Source organism: Dama dama, chromosome 14, assembly GCF_033118175.1.
Source record: "Dama dama isolate Ldn47 chromosome 14, ASM3311817v1, whole genome shotgun sequence".
Lineage (NCBI taxonomy): Eukaryota > Metazoa > Chordata > Mammalia > Artiodactyla > Cervidae > Dama > Dama dama.
Window position 1 is genome coordinate 11,754,065 of NC_083694.1, and position 19,211 is coordinate 11,773,275.

The following is a 19,211-nucleotide window of genomic DNA, read 5'->3' on the forward strand; positions in this document are numbered from 1 at the left end:
TTTGTGGATTCCCCCAATAGTAAGAGTGAGGGATTATATGATATGATGATTCTTATCTGTCCCTTGTTTGCCTATGCTTTATATTCCTACATTTATTTTTTCATTATTTTACCTACTTCTAATGTATTCTGTTAAGTCATACATTATTTTGTGTTTTTAAGCCATCATATTTTTTGAAAACAAGATGCAATTCAAATTAATGAATTAACAATTTTATAAATTATTTTGGTGCTTCATATTTATCACTTGCTAGTAGCCCTGATGTGGGCATTTTCACCAAGCTCAAATTATTTCTTCTGTAAATCCTAAAAGCACTACTGTAATGCATGCCCTGTACCTTAATGCATATACTACAGAGAACAAATAAGATTAGACGCATATATACTTCAACTGCCTGTCACAGAACCACAGGTCTTTCTACAGAAATGGGAACAAAAATATTTTTGGTGAGGAATAACAAAAAACAACAAAGATAAAGTTTCAAAAAGTGTACATGTGTTTTATTATTAACATTATCAAGGATTTGATTCTCAAACTTACTTGTACACAAAGGTTTCTTATTGTATCCCGCAGCAATTGAATCAGGACAAGTTCGCCTTAAATATATAAAAGGGTAGACACATAAGCCAAAATAAAAATGCATGAAATGTGTAGTTGTTATAATCACATTATAATCAGTTGTTATACTGATTATAAATGTAGTAATGTATAAACTTATACAAAATAATTCTGTTTATCTTCTCATACTAAAAGCTAATTAAATGCCTACAGTTTCCCTTGTATTGTCAGCATCGCTTAAAAAAATGATTTATTTTTTAATTGAAGGATAATTGCTTTACAGAATTTTGTTGTTTTATGTCAGATGTCAACATGAGTCAGTCATGTGTAAATATAGCCCCTCCCTTGTGGACCTCCCTTCCATCTCCCTCCCCATCCCACCCCTCTAGGTTGATGCAAAGCCCTTGTTTGAGTTTCCTAAGCCACACAGCAAATTCCCATTGACTATAGATTTTACATATGGTAATGTGAGTTTCCATGTTACTCTCTTGATACATCCCACCCTCCTCTTCCTCACAGCCCGTGTCCATAAGTCAGTTCTCTATGACTGTTTCTCCATTGCTGCCCTGAAAATAAATTCATCAGTATCGTCTTTCTAGATTGCATATATATGCATTAATATATGATAGTTATCGTTCTCTTTCTGACTTCCTTCACTCTGTATAATAGGCTCTAGGTTCATCAACCTCATTAGAACTGACTCAAATGTATTCCTTTTTATGGCTGAGTAATATTCCAGCGTATTTCCCAATCTGGGGATCTGGCAAAGAGACTGAGAACCCCCAGGGAAATTGACATCGGAGGGCAGTGGGATTTGATTACAGAACTTACAAAGGACTGGGGAAGCAGACTCTTGGAGGGCACAAACAAAACCTTGTAAGCACCAGGACGCAGGAGAAAGGGGCAGTGACCCCACAGGAGACTGACCCAGACTTGCCTGTGAGTGTCCAGGAGACTCCAGTGAAGGTGTGGGTGGGCAGTGGCCTGCTGCAGGGTCGGGGGCACTGAGTGTGGCAGTGCATACACGGGACCTTTTAAAGGAGGTTGCCCTTATCTTCATTACCTTGACCATAGTTTGGTCTTAGGTCAAAAAACAGGGAGGGAACACAGCCCTGCCCATCAATGGAAAATTGGATTAAAGGTTTACTAAGCATGGCCCTGCCCATCAGAAGAAGACACACCAGTTTCCCCCACAGTCAGTCACTCCCATCTGGAAGCTTCCATAAGCCTTTTACCCTTAGCCATCAGAGGGCAGACCTTATGAAAACTACAATCACAGAAAGCAAATCCAAATGATCACATGGAACACAGCCTTGTCTAACTCAGTGAAACTATGAGCCATGCCCCATAGGGCCACCCCAGGTGGATGGTCATGGTGGAGATTCTGACAAAAACGTGGTCCATTAAAGTAAGGAATGGCAGACCACTTCAGTATTCTTGCCTTGAGAACCACATGAACAATATGAAAGGGCAAAAAGATACGACACTGAAAGATGAACTCCCCAGGTTGGTCGGTGCCCAATATGCTACTGGAGAAGAGTGGAGAAAAAACTCCAGGAAGAATGAAGAGGCAGAACCAGAGTGAAAATAGTGCCCAGTTATGGATGTGATGGTTAATGGAAGTAAATTATGATGCTCTAAAAAACAATATTGCTTAGGAACCTGGAATGTTATGTCCATGAATCAAGGTAAACTGGAAGTGATCAAACAGGAGATGGAAAGAGTGTATATTGACATTTTAGCAATCAGTGAACTAAAATGGAAGGGAATGGGCGAATTTAATTTAGATGACCGTTATATCTACTACTGTGGGTAGGAATCCCTTAGAAGAAATGGAGTAGCCATCATAGTCAACAAAAGAGTCTGAAATGCAGTACTTGGGTGCAATATCAAAAATGAAAGAATGATCTCTGTTCATTTCCAAGGTAAATCATTTAATATTGCAGTAATCCAAGTCTATGCCCCAACCGGTAATGCTGAAAAAATGAAGTTGAATGATTCTGTGAAGATCTACAAGACCTTCTAGAACTAACACCCAGAAAAAAATGTCCTTTTCATTATGGGGGACTGGAATGCAGAAGTAGGAAGTCAAGAGATACCTGGAGTAACAGGCAAATTTGGCCTTGGAGTACAAAATGAAGCAGGGCAAATGCTAAAAGAGTTTTACCAAGAAAACACACCGGTCATAGCAAACCCCCTCTTCCAACAACAAAAGAGAAAACTCTACACATGGACATTACCAGATGGTCAATAGAGAAATCATATTGATTAAATGCTTTGCAGCCAAAGAAGAAGAAGCTCTATACAGTCAGCGAAAACAAGACCACAATCAGGAGCTGACTGTGGCTTAGATCATGAACACTTTATTGCCAAAATCAGACTTAAATTGAAGAAAATGGGGAAAACCACTAGACCAAATCAAATCCCTTATGATTATACAGTAGAAGTGACACATAGATTCAAGGGATTAGATCTGATAGAGTGCCTGAAGAACTATGGACAGAGGTTTGTGACATTGTACAGGATGCAGTGATCAAGACCATCCCGAAGAAAAAGAAATGCAAAAACACAAAATGGTTGTCTGAGGAGGCTTTAAAAAATGCTGAGAAAAGAAGAGAAGCAAAAGGCAAAGGGGAAAAGGAAAATATACCTATTTGAATGCAGAGTTCCAAAGAATAGCAAGGAAAGATAAGAAAGCCTTCCTCAGTAATCAGTGCAAAGTAATAGAGGAAAACAATAGAGTGGGAAAGACAGATCTCTTCAAGAAAATGAATAGATACCAAGGGAACATATCATGCAAAGATGGGTACAATAAGGGACAGAAATGGTATCGACCTAACAGAAGCAGACGATATTAAGAAGAGGTGGCAAGAATACACAGAAGAACTATACAAAAAAAGATCTTCATGATCTCGATAACCACAATGATGTGATCACTCACCTAGAGCCAGACATCCTGGAATGTGAAGTCAAGTGGGCCTTAGGAAGCATCACCACAAACAAAGCTAGTGGAGGTGATGGTTTTCCAGTGGAACTACTGCAAATCCTAAAAGATGATGCTGTGAAAGTGCTGCACTCGATATGCCAGCAAATTTCGAAGACTCAGCAGTGGCCACAGGACTGGAAAACATCAGTTTTTATTCCTATCCAAAAGAAACACATGCCAAAGAATGTTCAAACTACCAAACAATTGCACTTATCTCACATGCTAGCAAAGTAATGCTCAAAATTCCCCAAGCGAGGCTTCAACAGTACGTGAACTGTGAACTTGCAGATGTTCAAGCTGGATTTAGAAAAGACAGGGGAATCAGAGATCAAATTTCCAACATTCATTGGATCCTAGAAAAGCAAGAGGGTTCCAGGAAAATATCTACTTCTGCTTTATTGACTATGCCAAAGCCTTTGACTGTGTGGATCACAACAAACTGGAAAATTCTGCAAGAGATGGGAATACCAGACCACCTGACCTGCCTCCTGAGAAATCTGTATGCCTGTCAAGAAGCAATAGTTAGAAAAAGACATAGAACAATGGACTGGTTCCAAATCAGGAAAGGAGTACATTGAGGCTGTATATTGTCACCCTGCTTATTTAACTTATATGCAGAGTACATCATGCAAAATGCTGGGCTGAATGAAGCACAAGCATGAATCAGATTGACAGGAGAAATTTCAATAACCTCAGATATGCAGATGACACCACTCTTATGGCAGAAATTGAAGAAGAACTAAAGAGCCTCTTGATGAAAGTGAAAGAGGAGACTGAAAAAGGTGGGCTTAAAACTCAACATTCACAATACTAATTCATGGCTTCCAGTCCCATCACTTCATGGAAAATAGAAAGGAAACAATGGAAACAGTGACAGACTTTATTTCCTTCAGCTCCAAAATCACTGCAGATGGTGACTGCAGCCATGAAATTAAAAGATGCTTGCTCCTTGGAAGAAAAGCTATGATAAACCTCGACAGCATATTAAAAAGCAGAGACATTACTTTGCCAACAAGATCCGTCTAGTCAAAGCTATGTTGTTTCCTGTAGTCGTGTATGGATGTGAGAGTTGGACTATAAAGAAAGCCAAACACTGAAGAATTGATACTTTTGAACTATAGTGTTGAAGAAGAGTCTTGGGAGTTCCTTGGGCTGCCAGATCAAACCAGTCAATCCTAGAGGAAATCCGTCCTGTATATTCATTGGAAGTACTGACACTGAAGCTGAAACTCCAATACTTTGGCCACCTGATGTGAAGAACTGACTCATTGGAAAAGACCCTGATGCTGGGAAAGATTGCAGGCAGGAGGAGAAGGGGCAACAGAGGATGAAATGGTTGGATGGCATCACCCACTTGATGGACATAAATTTGAGCAAGCTCCGGGAGTTGGTGATGGACAGGGAAGCCTGACCTGCTGTAGTCCATGGGGTCTCAAAGAGTCAGACACAGATTAGGTCTCACAATTTCCTATAGTGTCTTTAGGGTTTTCTATGTATAGTATCATGTCATTGCAAACAGTGAGAGCTTTACTTCTGTTCCCATCTGGATTCCTTTTATTTCTTTTTCTTCTCTGATTGCCATATCTAGGACTTCCAAAAGTGTGTTGAATAATAGTGGTGAGAGTGGCCACACTTGTCATGTTCCTTATCTTAAAGGGAATGCTTTCAGTTTTTGATCATTTGAGAGTAATATTTGCTGTGGGTTTACCATTTATGGACTTTAGTATGTTCAGGTAGATTCCTTCTATGCCTGTTTTTTGAAGAATTTTAATCATAAATGGGTCCTGAATTTTGTCAAGGGATTTTTTCCATCTATTGAGATTATCATATGGTTTCTGTCTTTAATTTGTTAATATTGTATATCACATTTATTGATTTGTGTGTATTGAAGAACCCTTGCATTCCTGGAAAAAACCCACCTTGATCATGGTGTGTGAGCTTTTTAATGTTGTTGAATTGTGTTTGCTAGAATTTTGTTGAGGAGTATCCCTCTATGTTCATCAGTAATATTGGCCTGTAGTTTTCTTTTTTTATGTTATCTTTGTTTGATTTTGGTATCAGGGTGATGGTGGTCTCATGGAATGAATTTGGAAGTGTTCCTTCCTCTGCAAATTTTTGAAAGAGTTTTAGAAGGATAGGCTTTAGCTTGTCTCTAATGTTTGATAGAATTCCCCTGTGAAGCCATCTGGTCCTGGGCTTTTGTTTTTTGAGAGATTTTTGATTACAGTTTCGATTCAGTCTTTGAAATTGGATTGTTCATAATTTCTATTTTTTCCTGATTCAGTCTTGGAAGATTGAATTTTCCTAAGAATCTACATTTCTTTCCGGTTACCCATTTTATTGCCATATAGTTTCTCATAATAGTCTCTTATAATCCTTTGTATTTCTCCATTGTCTGTTGTAACCTCTCCTTTTTCATTTCTAATTATGTTGATTTGATTCTTCTCTCTTTTTTTTTCTTGATGTGTCTGGCTAAAATTTTGTCAATTTTTTTCTCAAAGATGCAGCTTTTAGTTTTGTTAATGCTTAATATTGTTTCTTTCATTTCTTATTCATTTAATTCTGCTCTGGTCTTTATGATTTCTTTCCTTCTGCTAACTTTGGGGTTTTTTGATTCTTCTTTTTCCAGTTGTTATAGGTGTAAAATTAGGTTGACTAGTTGATGTTTTTCTTGTTTCTTAAAGTACGGTTGTATTGCTAAACCTCACTCTTAGAACTGTTTTTGCTGCATCCCATAGGTTTTGAGCTATTGTGTTTTCATTGTCATTTGTTTCTACGAATTTTTTGATTTCCCTTTTGATTTCTTCAGTAACCTGTTTGTTGTTTAGAAATGTATTGTTTAATCTCTTGTGTGTTTGTGTATTTTACATTATTTATCTTATAATTGATATCTTGTATCGTAGCATTGTGGTCAGAAAAGTTGCTTGATATGATTTCAATTTTCTTAAATATACTGAGGTTTGATTTGTGACCCAAGATGTGGTCTGTCTGAAGAATGTTCCATGTACACTTGAAAAAAAGGTGTTCTGCAGTCGGATGGGATGTCCTGAAGATATCAATGAGATCCATCTGGTCTAATATGTCATTTAGATTTGTATTTCCTTATTTATTTTCTGCTTTGATGATCTATCCATTGGTGTAAATGGGGTGTAAAAGTCTTCTACTATTATTGTGTTACTATCAATTTCTCCTTTTATGTCTATTAGTGTTTGTCTTATGTATTGAAGTGCTCCTTATGTTGGGTGCATAGATATTTACAATTGTTATGTCTTACTCTTGGATTGATCACTAGATAATTATGTAGTGTCCTTTCTTATCTCTTGTAATATTCTTTATTTTAAGGTCTATTTTGTCTGATATGAGGATTGCTACTCCAGGTTTCTTTTTATTTCTATTAGCATGGAATATCTTTTTCCATCCTCTCACTTTCAGTCTATATATGTCTTTAGGTCTGAAGTAGTTTCTTGTAGATAGCATATATATGGCTCTTGTTTTTATATCCATTCAGCCAATCTGTATCTTTTGGTTGCAGCATTTAATCCAATTAGATTTAAAGCAATTATTGATGTATATACATACCTATTGTGAAGTCAAGTGGACCTTAGGAAGCATCACTACAAACAAAGGTAATAGAGGCGATGAAATTCAAGCTGAGCTATTTCAAATCCTAAAAGATGATTCTGTGAAAGTGCTGCACTCAATTTGTCAGCAAAGCTGGAAAACTCTGCACTGGCCATAGGACTTGAAATGGTCAATTTTCATTCCAATCCTAAAGAAATGCAATGCCAAATAATTTTTAAAATACTGCACAATTGCCCTCATCTCACATGCTAGCAAGGTAATGCTGAAAATTTTCCAAGCTTGGCTTCAGCAGTATATGAATCAAGATCTTCCAGATGATCAAGCTAGATTTAGAAAAGGCAGAGGAACCAGAGATCAAATTGCCAATGTCTGTTGGATCATAGAAAAAAGCAAGAGAGTTCCAGAAATATATCTACTTCTGCTTTATTGACTATGCTAAAGCCTTTGACTGTGTGGATCACAACAAACTGTGAAAAATTCTTCAAGAGATGGCTAGACTACTTACCTGCCTCCTGAGAAACCTGTATGCAGGTCAAAAAGCAACAGTTAGAACTGGACATGGGACAATGAACTGGTTACAAATTGTGATAGGAGTACATCAAGGCTGTATATTGTCACCCTGCTTATTTAACTTATATGCAGAGTGCATCATGTGAAATGCCGGGCTGGATGAAGCACAAGCTGGATTCAGGATTACCGGGAGAAATATCAATAACCTCATATATGCAGATAACACCAGCCTTATGGCAGAAAGCAAAGAGGAACTAAATATCCTCTTGATGAAAGTGAAAGTGGAGAGTGTAAAAACTGGCTTAAAACTTGACATTCTAAAAACAAAGATCACTGCATCCGGTCCCATCACTGCATGGCACATAGATGGAGAAACAATGGGAACAGTGACAGACTTTATTTTCTTGGGCTCCAAAATCACTTCAGACAGTGACTGCAGCCATGAAATTAAAAGATGCTTGCTCCTTGGAAGAGAAGCTTTGAGAAACCTAGACATGGTATTAAAAAGCAGAAACCTTACTTTGCTGAGAAAGGTCTATATAGTCAAAGCTATGGTTTTTCTAGTAGTCATGTATGGGTATGAGATTTGAATCATAAAGAAAGCTGAGCACCAAGGAATTGATGCTTTTCAATTGTGGTGTTGGAGAAGACTGTTGAGAGTCCGTTTTACTGCAAGGGGATCAAACTAGTCAATTTTAATTGATGTCATTCCTGAGTATTCACTGGAAGGACCAATGCTGAAGCTGAAGCTGCAATACTTTGGCCACTGGATGTGAAGAACTGACTCTTAGAAAACACCCTGATGCTGGGGAGGGTTGAAGGTAGAAGGAGAAAGGGACAAAAGATGAGCTCATTGGGTGGCATCACTGACTCAAATGCCATGAGTTTGAGCATGTTCTGGGAGTTGGTACTGGACAAGGAAGTAGGGCACACTGCAGTCCATGGGGTTGCAAAGAGCTGGCCATGGCTGACCTACTGAACTGAACTGATGATCCTATTGCCATTTTCTGAGTTGATTGTGTTTTTTTTTTGTTGTTTTTTGTTTTGTAGATATTTTTCTTTTATTTCCTGACTACAGAAGTCCCTTTAACACTTGTTGTAAAGCTGTTTTGATAATACTAAATTCCCTTAACTTTTGCTTATCTGTAAAACTTTTGATTTCTCCCTCAATTTTGAATGAAATCCTTGCCAGGGAGAGTAATTTTTTTGTAGATTTTTCCCTTTCAGTACTTTCAATATGTCTTGCCATTACTTTCTGGACTGCAGAGCTTCTGGGCGCAGGATCACCTGTTAAACGTATGGGGTTTCCCTTATATGTTACTTATTGCTTTTCCCTTGGTGCCTTTAATATTCTTTCTTGATGTTTAATCTTTGTTAGTTTGATTAGTATGTGTTGTGGCCTGTTTTTTCTTGGGTTTTTTCCTATACAGGACTCTCTGTGTTTCTTGCACTTGATTGACTATTTCCTTTTCCATGTTGGGGAAATTTTCAACTATAATCTCTTCAAAAATTTTCTCATACCCTTTCTTTTTCTCTTCTGCTGCTGGGACCCCTAAAATTTGAATGTTGGTGCATTTACTATTGCCCCAGAGGTCTCTGAGACCATCCTCAGTTATTTTCATTCTTTTTACTTTATTCTGCTCTTCATCAGTTATTTCTGCTTTTCTGTCTTCCAGCTCACTGACCCATTCTTCTGCTTCAGATAGTCTGCTATTGATTCCTTCTAGAGTATTTTTAATCTGAGTAATTGTGTTTTTTGTCTCTGTATGTTTATTCTTTAATTCTTTGGGTCTTTGTTAATTGATTCCTGTATATTCTCCACTCCATTTTCAAGGTTTTGGATTATCTTTATTATTGTTCTGAATTCTTTTTCAGGTAGTTTGTCTATTTCCTTTTCATATATTTGGATTGTGTTTCTTGGTGGTTCCTTCATCTGTACAGTATTTCTCTGCCTTTTCATTACTTTTTTTAACTTACTCTGTTTGAGGCCTCCTTTTCCCAGGCTTCAAAGTTGAATTCGTTCTTGTTTGGTTTCTGCCCTCCTAAGGTTTGCTCAGTGATTTGTGTAAGCTTTGTGTAGGATGCGACTCGTGCTTGCATTCTGGTGGGAGGAGTTGAGTTGTTGTTGTTTTCCTTTGATGGGCAGGGCTGAGTGAGGTGACGTCTGCTGATGATTGTGTTTGTATTTTTTTCTTGTTTGTTGTTTGGATGAGGCATCTTGCACAGGGTGTTACTGGGCAGTTGGTGATGCTATGTCTTGTTGCAAGTGGTTGCCTCTGTGGGAATTCTCACTATTTGATATTACCTAGGGTTAGTAGTTCTCCAGTAATCTAGGGTCTTGGAGTCAGCATTCACACTCCAAAGGCACAGGCCTTGATCTCTGGCACGAATAGAGATTCCACAGGTGGTTTTTTATGGCATTACATGGGATTAAAACAAATACCCAAAAGTGGAAACAAAAGATGCACCCAGACAAATGGCAATTAGAATATCAGACATATAATACCTAAAATAATGGAATTTTGTATGTGCACACATACATATACACCATAAGTAAATCAAAGCAGTCCAAAAAAAAAAAATGTACAATAGATTGAACTGGTAAACAAAAGAAACCAAAAATTATATCCACCAGTTAAGAACAAAACTAACTAAAGCACAAACTGGAATACAAAACTAAAGCAGAGTGCCAACTGGGGAATAAAGCAACAACAAGAAAAACAAACTAACAAATATGGTGAGACAAAGAAAGAAAAGAAAAGAAAGGAAAGAATAGAAATGTAAAGTTAAATAGAGGTAGATAAAGAAATTTATATATATTAAAGATTAACTGTGAAGGGAAAAGACCAATAGGAAAAGCAAACAGAGGAATTAATGTAGAAAAAATAATAATAAATTAAAAAAATTTAAATTAAAACAATACTGAGGAAAAAAAAACTCCACAGAACTGCAAAAGGCCAATGAAGAGGCAGACATTTATAACAGAAATAAAAAGTGTGATTGAAAAAAAAAATTCTCAAAAGCTTAAATAGTACTAATAAAATAGACAACTACGACAACAGAGGGGGAAATAAGGTTAAAAAAAAAGAGGAAAAAAAAAAGAGAAAAAAATCCAGGAGGAACTACAGAACAAGTCAAAATATAGAATCATAAATGTCTTTCTTGAGTCTCTTCTGTCAGCATCTTTCCCTCACTGGGAGTCACATTCCACCTTGCCTCCCTAGGATGCCCTCTCACACTGCTGGTCTCTGGACATGTTGTGGGGGCAACTCTGACTGTAATCTGGTCCTACTGCTGTGTGTTCTTGTCTCCAATGTCCACAGCTGTCAGAACTAGTGTGTTTTCTTTTGTGGAAACTCTCAATGTCCTTTTATATATTCGATAGACACAGAGTCTGCCTAGTTGACTGTGTGGATTTAATCTGGTGCGAAGTTTTGGGTCCTCTTCCTTAGCACACTGCCCCAGGGTTTCAACTGTGATTTTTGTCCCCACTTCTGCATGTGGGTCGTCCACTGGGATTTGCTCCTGAGGCTTCCCTGGAGGACTTGGGTCTGCCCCAGTGAGTGCCAGGTGTGGAGGTGGTGCAGCTGCTTTGGTCACAGGGGCCCTTGCAGCACCAGGTATTCAGAGGAGATGGCAGCAGGAAATATGGTGCTTTAGAAGGGTATGGCAACACACTCCAGTATTCTTGCCTGGAGAATCCCTCAGACAAAAAGCCTAGCAGACCAGTCAGTCTACAGGGTCACAAAGAGTTGAATACATTGGAAGCAACCCCATGTTCTCAGATGCAGGTGTTTTTCTAGCCTTTTGAAGCTCTGTCCCAGTGAGGATTGAGCATGAAGGTGGTGCAGCTGCTTGGCTTGCTGGGACCCTGGTGGTGCCAAGTGTGCAGGGGCATGGACTGCCTCAGCTGCAGGAGGGATGGCCCTATCAGAGTCTTCTTCTAGCCTCTGGCAGCTGGTGATCAGAAGGCCTTTTCGGCTAGTCCTTCTCCTTGCTTTGCCTGTTCAGGCACTCGGATCCTTCTCTGTTGGTTTGTGCATGAGGCACTGAAAGGGCTCCCCCTGACTGGGGTCCTTCTTTGTTGTCCTGCATGTCAGGTGCTTGAAGGGCCAGCCTCACTATTGTTCAGATGCCCGGTGCTGGCGTGTGGGGAGATAGGCTGTGGTGATGGCTCCACCCCCTACACATGACTCAGCAGTATCGCCTTGCTTCCATGGCTGCCTGGATTTCCTCCACAGGCATTTCCCACCGCAGTCTCCTCCCTCACATCCCCTTGGGCCATCTCCCCACAGTCAACAGCAGACCTCACCCTGAGATTGCGTCCCAACCCCTGTGCTTCAGCTCCCAGCTGCTGTGCCTTCTAGGAGACCCATGTCCCTGTCCCCAGGTACTTGTGGCTATAGCAGGCATTGTCTGTGTGATTCTCATTCCATTTAGGCGGCCGCAGATCAGATGCTTCACTCACAGCCTCAATATTTCTCTTCTAACCCAAACAGTTGCCCCGATATGGGGATCAGACCCCTGCTTCAGTTCCCCCACCTGCTGAGGGCAGGTCCAGTCCTACTAACTCTTCCTTTTTTCCCCCAATTCCTTTGTACTATTGAGTTTTGCATGGTTCTATATATACTTTTCCAGTGGCTGGGTACTCCTGTCTGCTGTCAGATTGATCTATACAACCTAGGACTTTGAAAATGAATTTTATTGAGATCTTATTTATAAGCAATGAAACATAAACATTTAAAATGTAAAAATAATTTTGATAAGTATGATACTTGCTTCTACTGTGAACACGTGTCTATCATTCCCCAAAATTCTTTTTTAAAAACGGTAGCCTCCTTCAAAACCTCACATGAGGCAAGTTTTGATCCACCTTCTTTCTTTTTTTTTTTTTTTTTTTTTGATCCACCTTCTTTCATTAAAATTTGTTTGCTTGTTTTTCTAGGACTTTATGTTAACACATTCATATACTATGCATTCTTTTGAGACAGTGTATGTACTCAGTACAGTTTTTTGACATATGTCGACATTGATATATAGATTAGCAGTTTTTCCTTTATTGCTGAATAATATCATTGTATAGATCGTACCAGACCCATTTATCCATTCTTCTATAGATAGGGCTTCCCTGGTAGCTCAGCTGGTAAAGAATCCGCCTGCAGTGTGGGAGACCTGGGTTCGATCCCTGGGTTGGGAAGATCCCCTGGAGAAGGGAACAGCTACCCACTCCAGTATTCTGGCCTGGAGAGTTCCATGGTCTGTATTAGTCCATGGGGTTGCAAAGAGTAAGACATGACTGAGTGACTTTTATTTTCACTTTTCTATCGATAGACAGTTTGGTTTCTAGTTTTGAGTTACTGTGAATAAAGTTGTTATGCATATTTTTTAAAGTCTTTGTGTGGGCATATGTTTTTATTTGCCTTGTATAAATAACTAAGTGTCTTGTAGGTAAAAAAAAAAAAAAAGTTTGTTTAAATGTGTAAGAAACTCATACACTGTTCTGAAAGTGGCTGCCTTATTTTATATCCCACCACCAAAGTGTGAGTATTCTGTGGTGGTTTAGTTGCTAAGTCATGTCTGACTCTTGCGACCCCATGGACTGTAGCCCACCAGTCTCCTCTGTCCATGGGGCTTTTCAGGCAGAATACTGGGCTGGGTTGCTATTTCCTTCCCTAGGGGATCTTCCCGACCCAGGGATTGAACCCAGATCTCCTGCACTGCAGGCAGATTCTTTACTGACTGAACTACCAGTGAGTATTCTAGTTGCTGCATATCCTCACCAGTAATTCCCATGGTCAGTTTTTAAATTTTAGGTATTTTGATGTGTGTCTATTGATATTACATTATGATTTTAATTTATATACGTTTAATATTTAATATCATCAATCTTGCTTTAATATGCTATTGGCCCCTCATGCATTTTGTTTTTGAAATATCTGTTCAAATCTTCTGTCCATTGATCTGTAGAAGTTACTCATATTGTGTATTGGGGATACATATGTTTTGATGATATATTTGAGTGAAGATTTCTATGAATCTTGTTTGACTTGTATTTTTATTTTCTTAACAGTTTCTTTAAAGACCAGAAGTGTTTGACTTTGATTGTCATTATTTTTTGTGTAATGATTTCTGTGTGTGATATTTAAGAAGTAACTTTCTATGCCTAAGATCACAAATACTTTTTTCTATTATTTTATTTCCAGACCTGAGATTCTCAGCATCAACCTCCCTGACATTTTGGGCCAAATATTCTAAGTTGGAATTTTCTCTAGACATTGTCAAATATCTATTGGTGTAGCAAAATTGAACCCTGGTCCTAGAAATTCTGTAGTTTTAGCTTTTATATTTAGGTTTGTGATATTTTGGGATAACATATGTGCTTAATTTAAGATGAGGATTGAGGTCTCTCTCTTTTTTTCATATGAATAAATAGTTGTTCCAGCAACATTTGGAATATGGAAAGACCATTCTTTACCATGAAATTGCCTTGGCACCCCTATCAGAAAACAGCTGACCACATACAGACATATCTACTTCTGGATGCTCTGCTTTGTTCCATTGATACGTATGTCTGTCTTTACGCCTATACTACACTGGCTTGATTCATAATGAGTTCAGATCAGGTGGGTATATGTTTTCCAAATCTGTTTTTCTAAGAGTCGTTTTGACTATTCTTGTTCTTTGCATTTCTGTGTGTGTGTGTGTGTGTGTGTGTGTGTGTGTGTGTCTATTAGTATCAGATTGTCAATTTATACTTCCTCCCCTCAAACAAATCCCTGTTGAAATTATGCTGCACATTGCATTGAATCTATAGATCAGCCTTGGAAGACTTGATACCTTAACAATATTTAGTTTTCCAATTCATAAACTTGGTGCATTTCTCTATTTATTACAGGCTTTAAAATTTCTTTCTCGGAACCTGTGCTCAGCCGAATGACCTAGGGTCTGGCTCGCGCCTCTGGCTCACCTGTTCCTGCAGCCATGTCTTCCCAGCAGCAGCAGCAGCAGCAGCCGTAGTGCCTGCCCTAGATGATTCAATAGCAGCAGGTAAAGCAACCCTGTCAGCCACCCCATGTCAAATGTCAAGACTGTGTGCACCTAAAACCAAGGATCCATGTGCTCCCCAGGTCAAGAAGCAATGCCCATCTAAGGACACAGCAATCTACACCCAGCAGAAGTGTCCTGCATCCCAGCAAGCCCCCAAGAGTAAATAGAAGTAAGAGTGGACTGAGATATACCTGCCCGCAAACCAGGCTACCAGATGCAGCCTTCTCTTCCTCCTGCTCCTTCTCTGATCCTCAGCTCAAGGATTGGCCCTCCTCTCCCACCTTCTCCTACTCAGGGTCCAACGAAGCATTGTCAGGATTTCTTCGCATGGAACCCCTTGTCTCACACATCCCGTTGCTCCCGATATTCTTCTATTCCCCACTCTGACTCTCTCCTAGATGAACATGAGTGAGGTCTCAGCTTCTCCAGCTTCCAGTTTGGCCACAGCTATGGCCCATCCATGTCCTAAAGCAAGAAATATATCTGGGCTGGTCTTAGGGCTTCCACATTGACTCATGGGGACACCAGAGGCTGATGCATAGTTTCTGTCTCATTCCCTTTCCCAATTCCCCATCCCTGAGCTTCTCTCCTATTTCTTCCTCTAATAAATCTGTGCTTCATGTAAAAAAACATTTCTTTCTCCTAGCAATATTTTGTAGTTTATTTTTATTTCAGATCTTACCCCTATACTTTGTTAAATATACTTATAATTATTCCATGTTTTGGTATTTAACATTTCAGTTTTCAACAGTTTTTGATTAATATATAGAAATATGATTGTTTGTATATACTTTATAATTTTCAACTTCTTTAAATTCAATTCACATGTTAGTTCTAGTAACTTTTAATGGATTTCTTCAAATCCTTTATTAACACAGTCTTATCATATACAAATAAGAACATTCTTCATTCCTTTCTACTCTGTATACTTTTATTTATTATTTCTTGTCTTATTGCAATGACTAGAAACTCTGTGGTGGTTAGTTTTGTTTTTTTCCCCTCCCAACTCAAACCTAAGTTCTTAAATCTCAGTCTAATTGACTGTTTTGGAACAAAGAAAATAGCCTGGTATGGATTTCCCAATAACACTTCTTTATGGCCAGCAATAAATGATAGCAGTTTGATATGTAAAGAGGAAAGAATTTGCCCTTTCCTTCATTCATACCCATTTGAAGGACCAAACAAAATATTTTAAGAAATATATGGCTAGTGTTTTAGGTAACAGGACAGGCTGTTGAGGCTAGTTACTTAACTTTGGTGAACTTACACAGTAATCTGCTGGAATATGAGGCAAGGACCTCATTTGCTCTCTCTTCCGTTATATCTCTGTTGCTTAGGATAATGCTTGGCACAAATGCAAATTGAATAAATATTTGTTGACCAAAGCAAATTATTACTAGGGTCCCTGATGCTGGGAAAGATTGAAGGCGGGAGGAGAAGGGGACAACAGAGGATGAGATGGTTGGATGGCGTCACTGACTCAATAGACATGAGTTTGGGTAAACTCCAGGAGTTGGTGATGGACAGGGAGGCCTGCTATGCTGTGGTTCATGGGGTCGCAAAGAGTCAGACACAACTGAGTGACTGAACTGACCTGAGTTTAATGTCATTCAGAAAGAATGGATAGGGATATCTAAAATATCAGAGAAGGCAATGGCAACCCACTCCAGTACTCTTGCCTGGAAAATCCCATGGACGGAGGAGCCTGGTAGGCTGAGTCCATGGGGTCGTGACGAGTTGGACATGACTTCACTTTCACTTTCATGCATTGGAGAAGGAAATGACAACCCACTCCAGTGTTATTGCTTGGAGAATCCCAGGGACGGCGGAGCCTGGTGGGCTACCATCTATGGGGTCGCACAGAGTCGGACACGACTGAAGCGACTTAGCAGCAGCAGCAACATAATTTTGTAAACAAGAGAAGATACTGTAGTAAATAAGTTCATTCTTGAAGCACCTCCATGACCATGCAGGCAGAAAGAGAGTAACATTTATATATTCTTTCTGTGCATTATATTTTAAAGCTGCAAAAAATATTTTAAAACATGAGAGGTCATGAGTGTAAAAAATTGATAGTCCCTAGACCAATTACGAAAGGGTTTCATTGAAGCACAAGCTTAGCTGATAAGATAAACTAAAAAAGCTGAGAACTAAAGGTCAAACTGTTTAGGCAGAAATAGTCCCAAAGAGGCAGGTACCAGGAGGCCTTTGAACAGAACGCCATAGAGATATGAGAAATTGAAAAGGATGAAGATAAAAGTACTTACTGCCTTAAGTAAGTAGAGTAAATGCATGTGTAAAAAGAAGGAGACATTTTTTGAACTGTATTTAATCTGCTGTTTTATTTGTTGTTGACATGGCAGTATGTAAGAATGCTTTAGTATACTTACATATAGTGCTTTATAATGACTCAAGTTATTTTATTTATATAGATTTGTTATATTAATGCAATGTAGGCCATTTTGCCACATGATTTTTTTTGTCTGTTCTACAGACTCTTTGCTCACATTAAATAAAGTTGATAAGATGAACTGTAATTAAAATAATAGACGTCTATTTTTAATGACTCTCTCCAAAATGTCGATAGTTCTTCAAGCTTGATTATATGTAAATGGACATTTGTTGTACTTTTAACTTTTGTGTATTTACAAAAATTTTCAAAATATTTAAAAATGATTCCCTGCAAGTCTTTCAATCACTTGTGCTACCGCTATTTAGGGAGTACCTATTCCGTGACTTACCGGCACTCATAAAAGAAAGAACAGAAGAAAGTCAAGATTCTAGGCCTGAGCAACTGTGTGAGTCCACTATTCAAAATGGAGAATACTAAACAAATAACATTTTCTTGTGGGGAGGTGATGTCATAGAAACCAATATTAGTTTTGACATGTCATTTTTCAGGTTGAGCATTGAAGAATTGAGACTTTCAAATGGTGATGCTGGAAAAGACTCTTGAGAATCATTTGGACTTCAAGGAGATCAAACCAGTCAGTCCTAAAAAGAAATCAACCCTGAATACTCACTGGAAGGACTGATGCTGAAGTTGCAATACTTTGGCTACCTGACACAAAGAGCTGACTCATTGAAAAAGACCTTGTGTTGGGAAAGATTGAAGGAAAAAGAAGGGGGCAGCAGAGGATGAAATGGCTAGGTAGCATCACTGACTGAATGGATATGAATCTGAGCAAACGCTTGAAACTAGTGAAGGACAGGGAAGCCTGGCGTGCTGCAGTCCATGGGGTTGCAAAGACTCGGACACAACTTAGTGACTGAACAACAAGAACAAATTTCAGGTTTCTATTTAAGTATCCAGTTAAAAATATCCTTGTAAACTGGCCTAGGAGAGATATCAGAGAAACTCACAAACTTGGGAAATGCCAGCATATGATGGCGTTTAAGCCCCAGAGGTTGGTATGAATGTACCAACAGAATGAATACAGAAATAAAGAAAAAGACATCGTGGAAGCCTGGATTCACCAACATTTAGAGTTAGCCAAAAGTGGTATATCTAGAACTAGAGACTGAAAGACAGTTGCCAAAGCATTTAGAAGAAATAGGATGGGGAGTGAGGAATATATTTTCAAGAAGTGAGCAACTGTGTCACAGTCTGTTGAAGAATTGAGAAAAATAAAAGCTGAAAACTTTTCATTGAATTTGGCAGCATGAATGTTGCTAGTGGCTCTAATTGGGAGAAGCGTTAGAGAGATGGGGACGGATGATGTTGGAATAGATTCAGGTGGAACAGGAAGGGTAGCAGTGCAAACAGCTGCTTTCTGAGAGCTCTTCCAGGGAGTCCCAGAGGCAAGCGGAAGCAGGGTCAGGTATGGGAGCTGTTAGAGTCTCATGCATAGTTTGTAATCAAGTAGATTAACATCATAAAAAAAGCACTGAGACAAATTAACTCATGTGCTAACACAGCACAGAGTGATACATGCACACACTGATTCTACTGCCTTCCTCTTGGTATGCCCCATCTCCCCCTACAAACCCCACATTATTCCACAAAGTCATATTTCACTTGGCTCTGGAAACAAATGAATTACCAATAGGTGAATCTTGTTGGATCCTGCTAGCACATGGCAACATTTGGTGCTTCTGATGGATTATACAGACTATCATCTCTTTCGTGCTCCTCTTAACTTTATAATCTGTCCTTATATTGACCTTTATTCTGAATGGCACTTTTTATTCGTCCACACTTGTCTCTTGCTACAAAAGTACATGGGAAGATTAAGTGGGATATTTCTGGGACATAAGACCCTTAATATTTGAATCCTCTCCTGAAATGGTTGTCTGCCTGTAATTCAGGACTTGGAAGGGATATATGTACAGAAGGCAAAGCTATACAAAGGGATGTGTTATTTATTGTTTTTGCTCCATAGATCCTAAAGCAGTTTTCAGCTGAGCTCAGGGTTAGAAAGTGGGCCTAAGGCCTACCACTAAAGTAGATCAAGCATTATCTTTTATGCTTTCTCTCTAATTTCTCACCCATATCTCAGCCTCTGTATCTTTCAATTCTGATTAGGAA

General features: G+C 38.9%; 1 pseudogene; it reads left to right on the plus strand.

Annotated features, from left to right (window-relative positions):
- Positions 1-14,556: 14,556 nt before the first annotated feature.
- LOC133069011 (small proline-rich protein 4-like) lies at positions 14,557-17,548 on the plus strand (annotated as a pseudogene).
- The last annotated feature ends 1,663 nt before the right edge of the window (positions 17,549-19,211 follow it).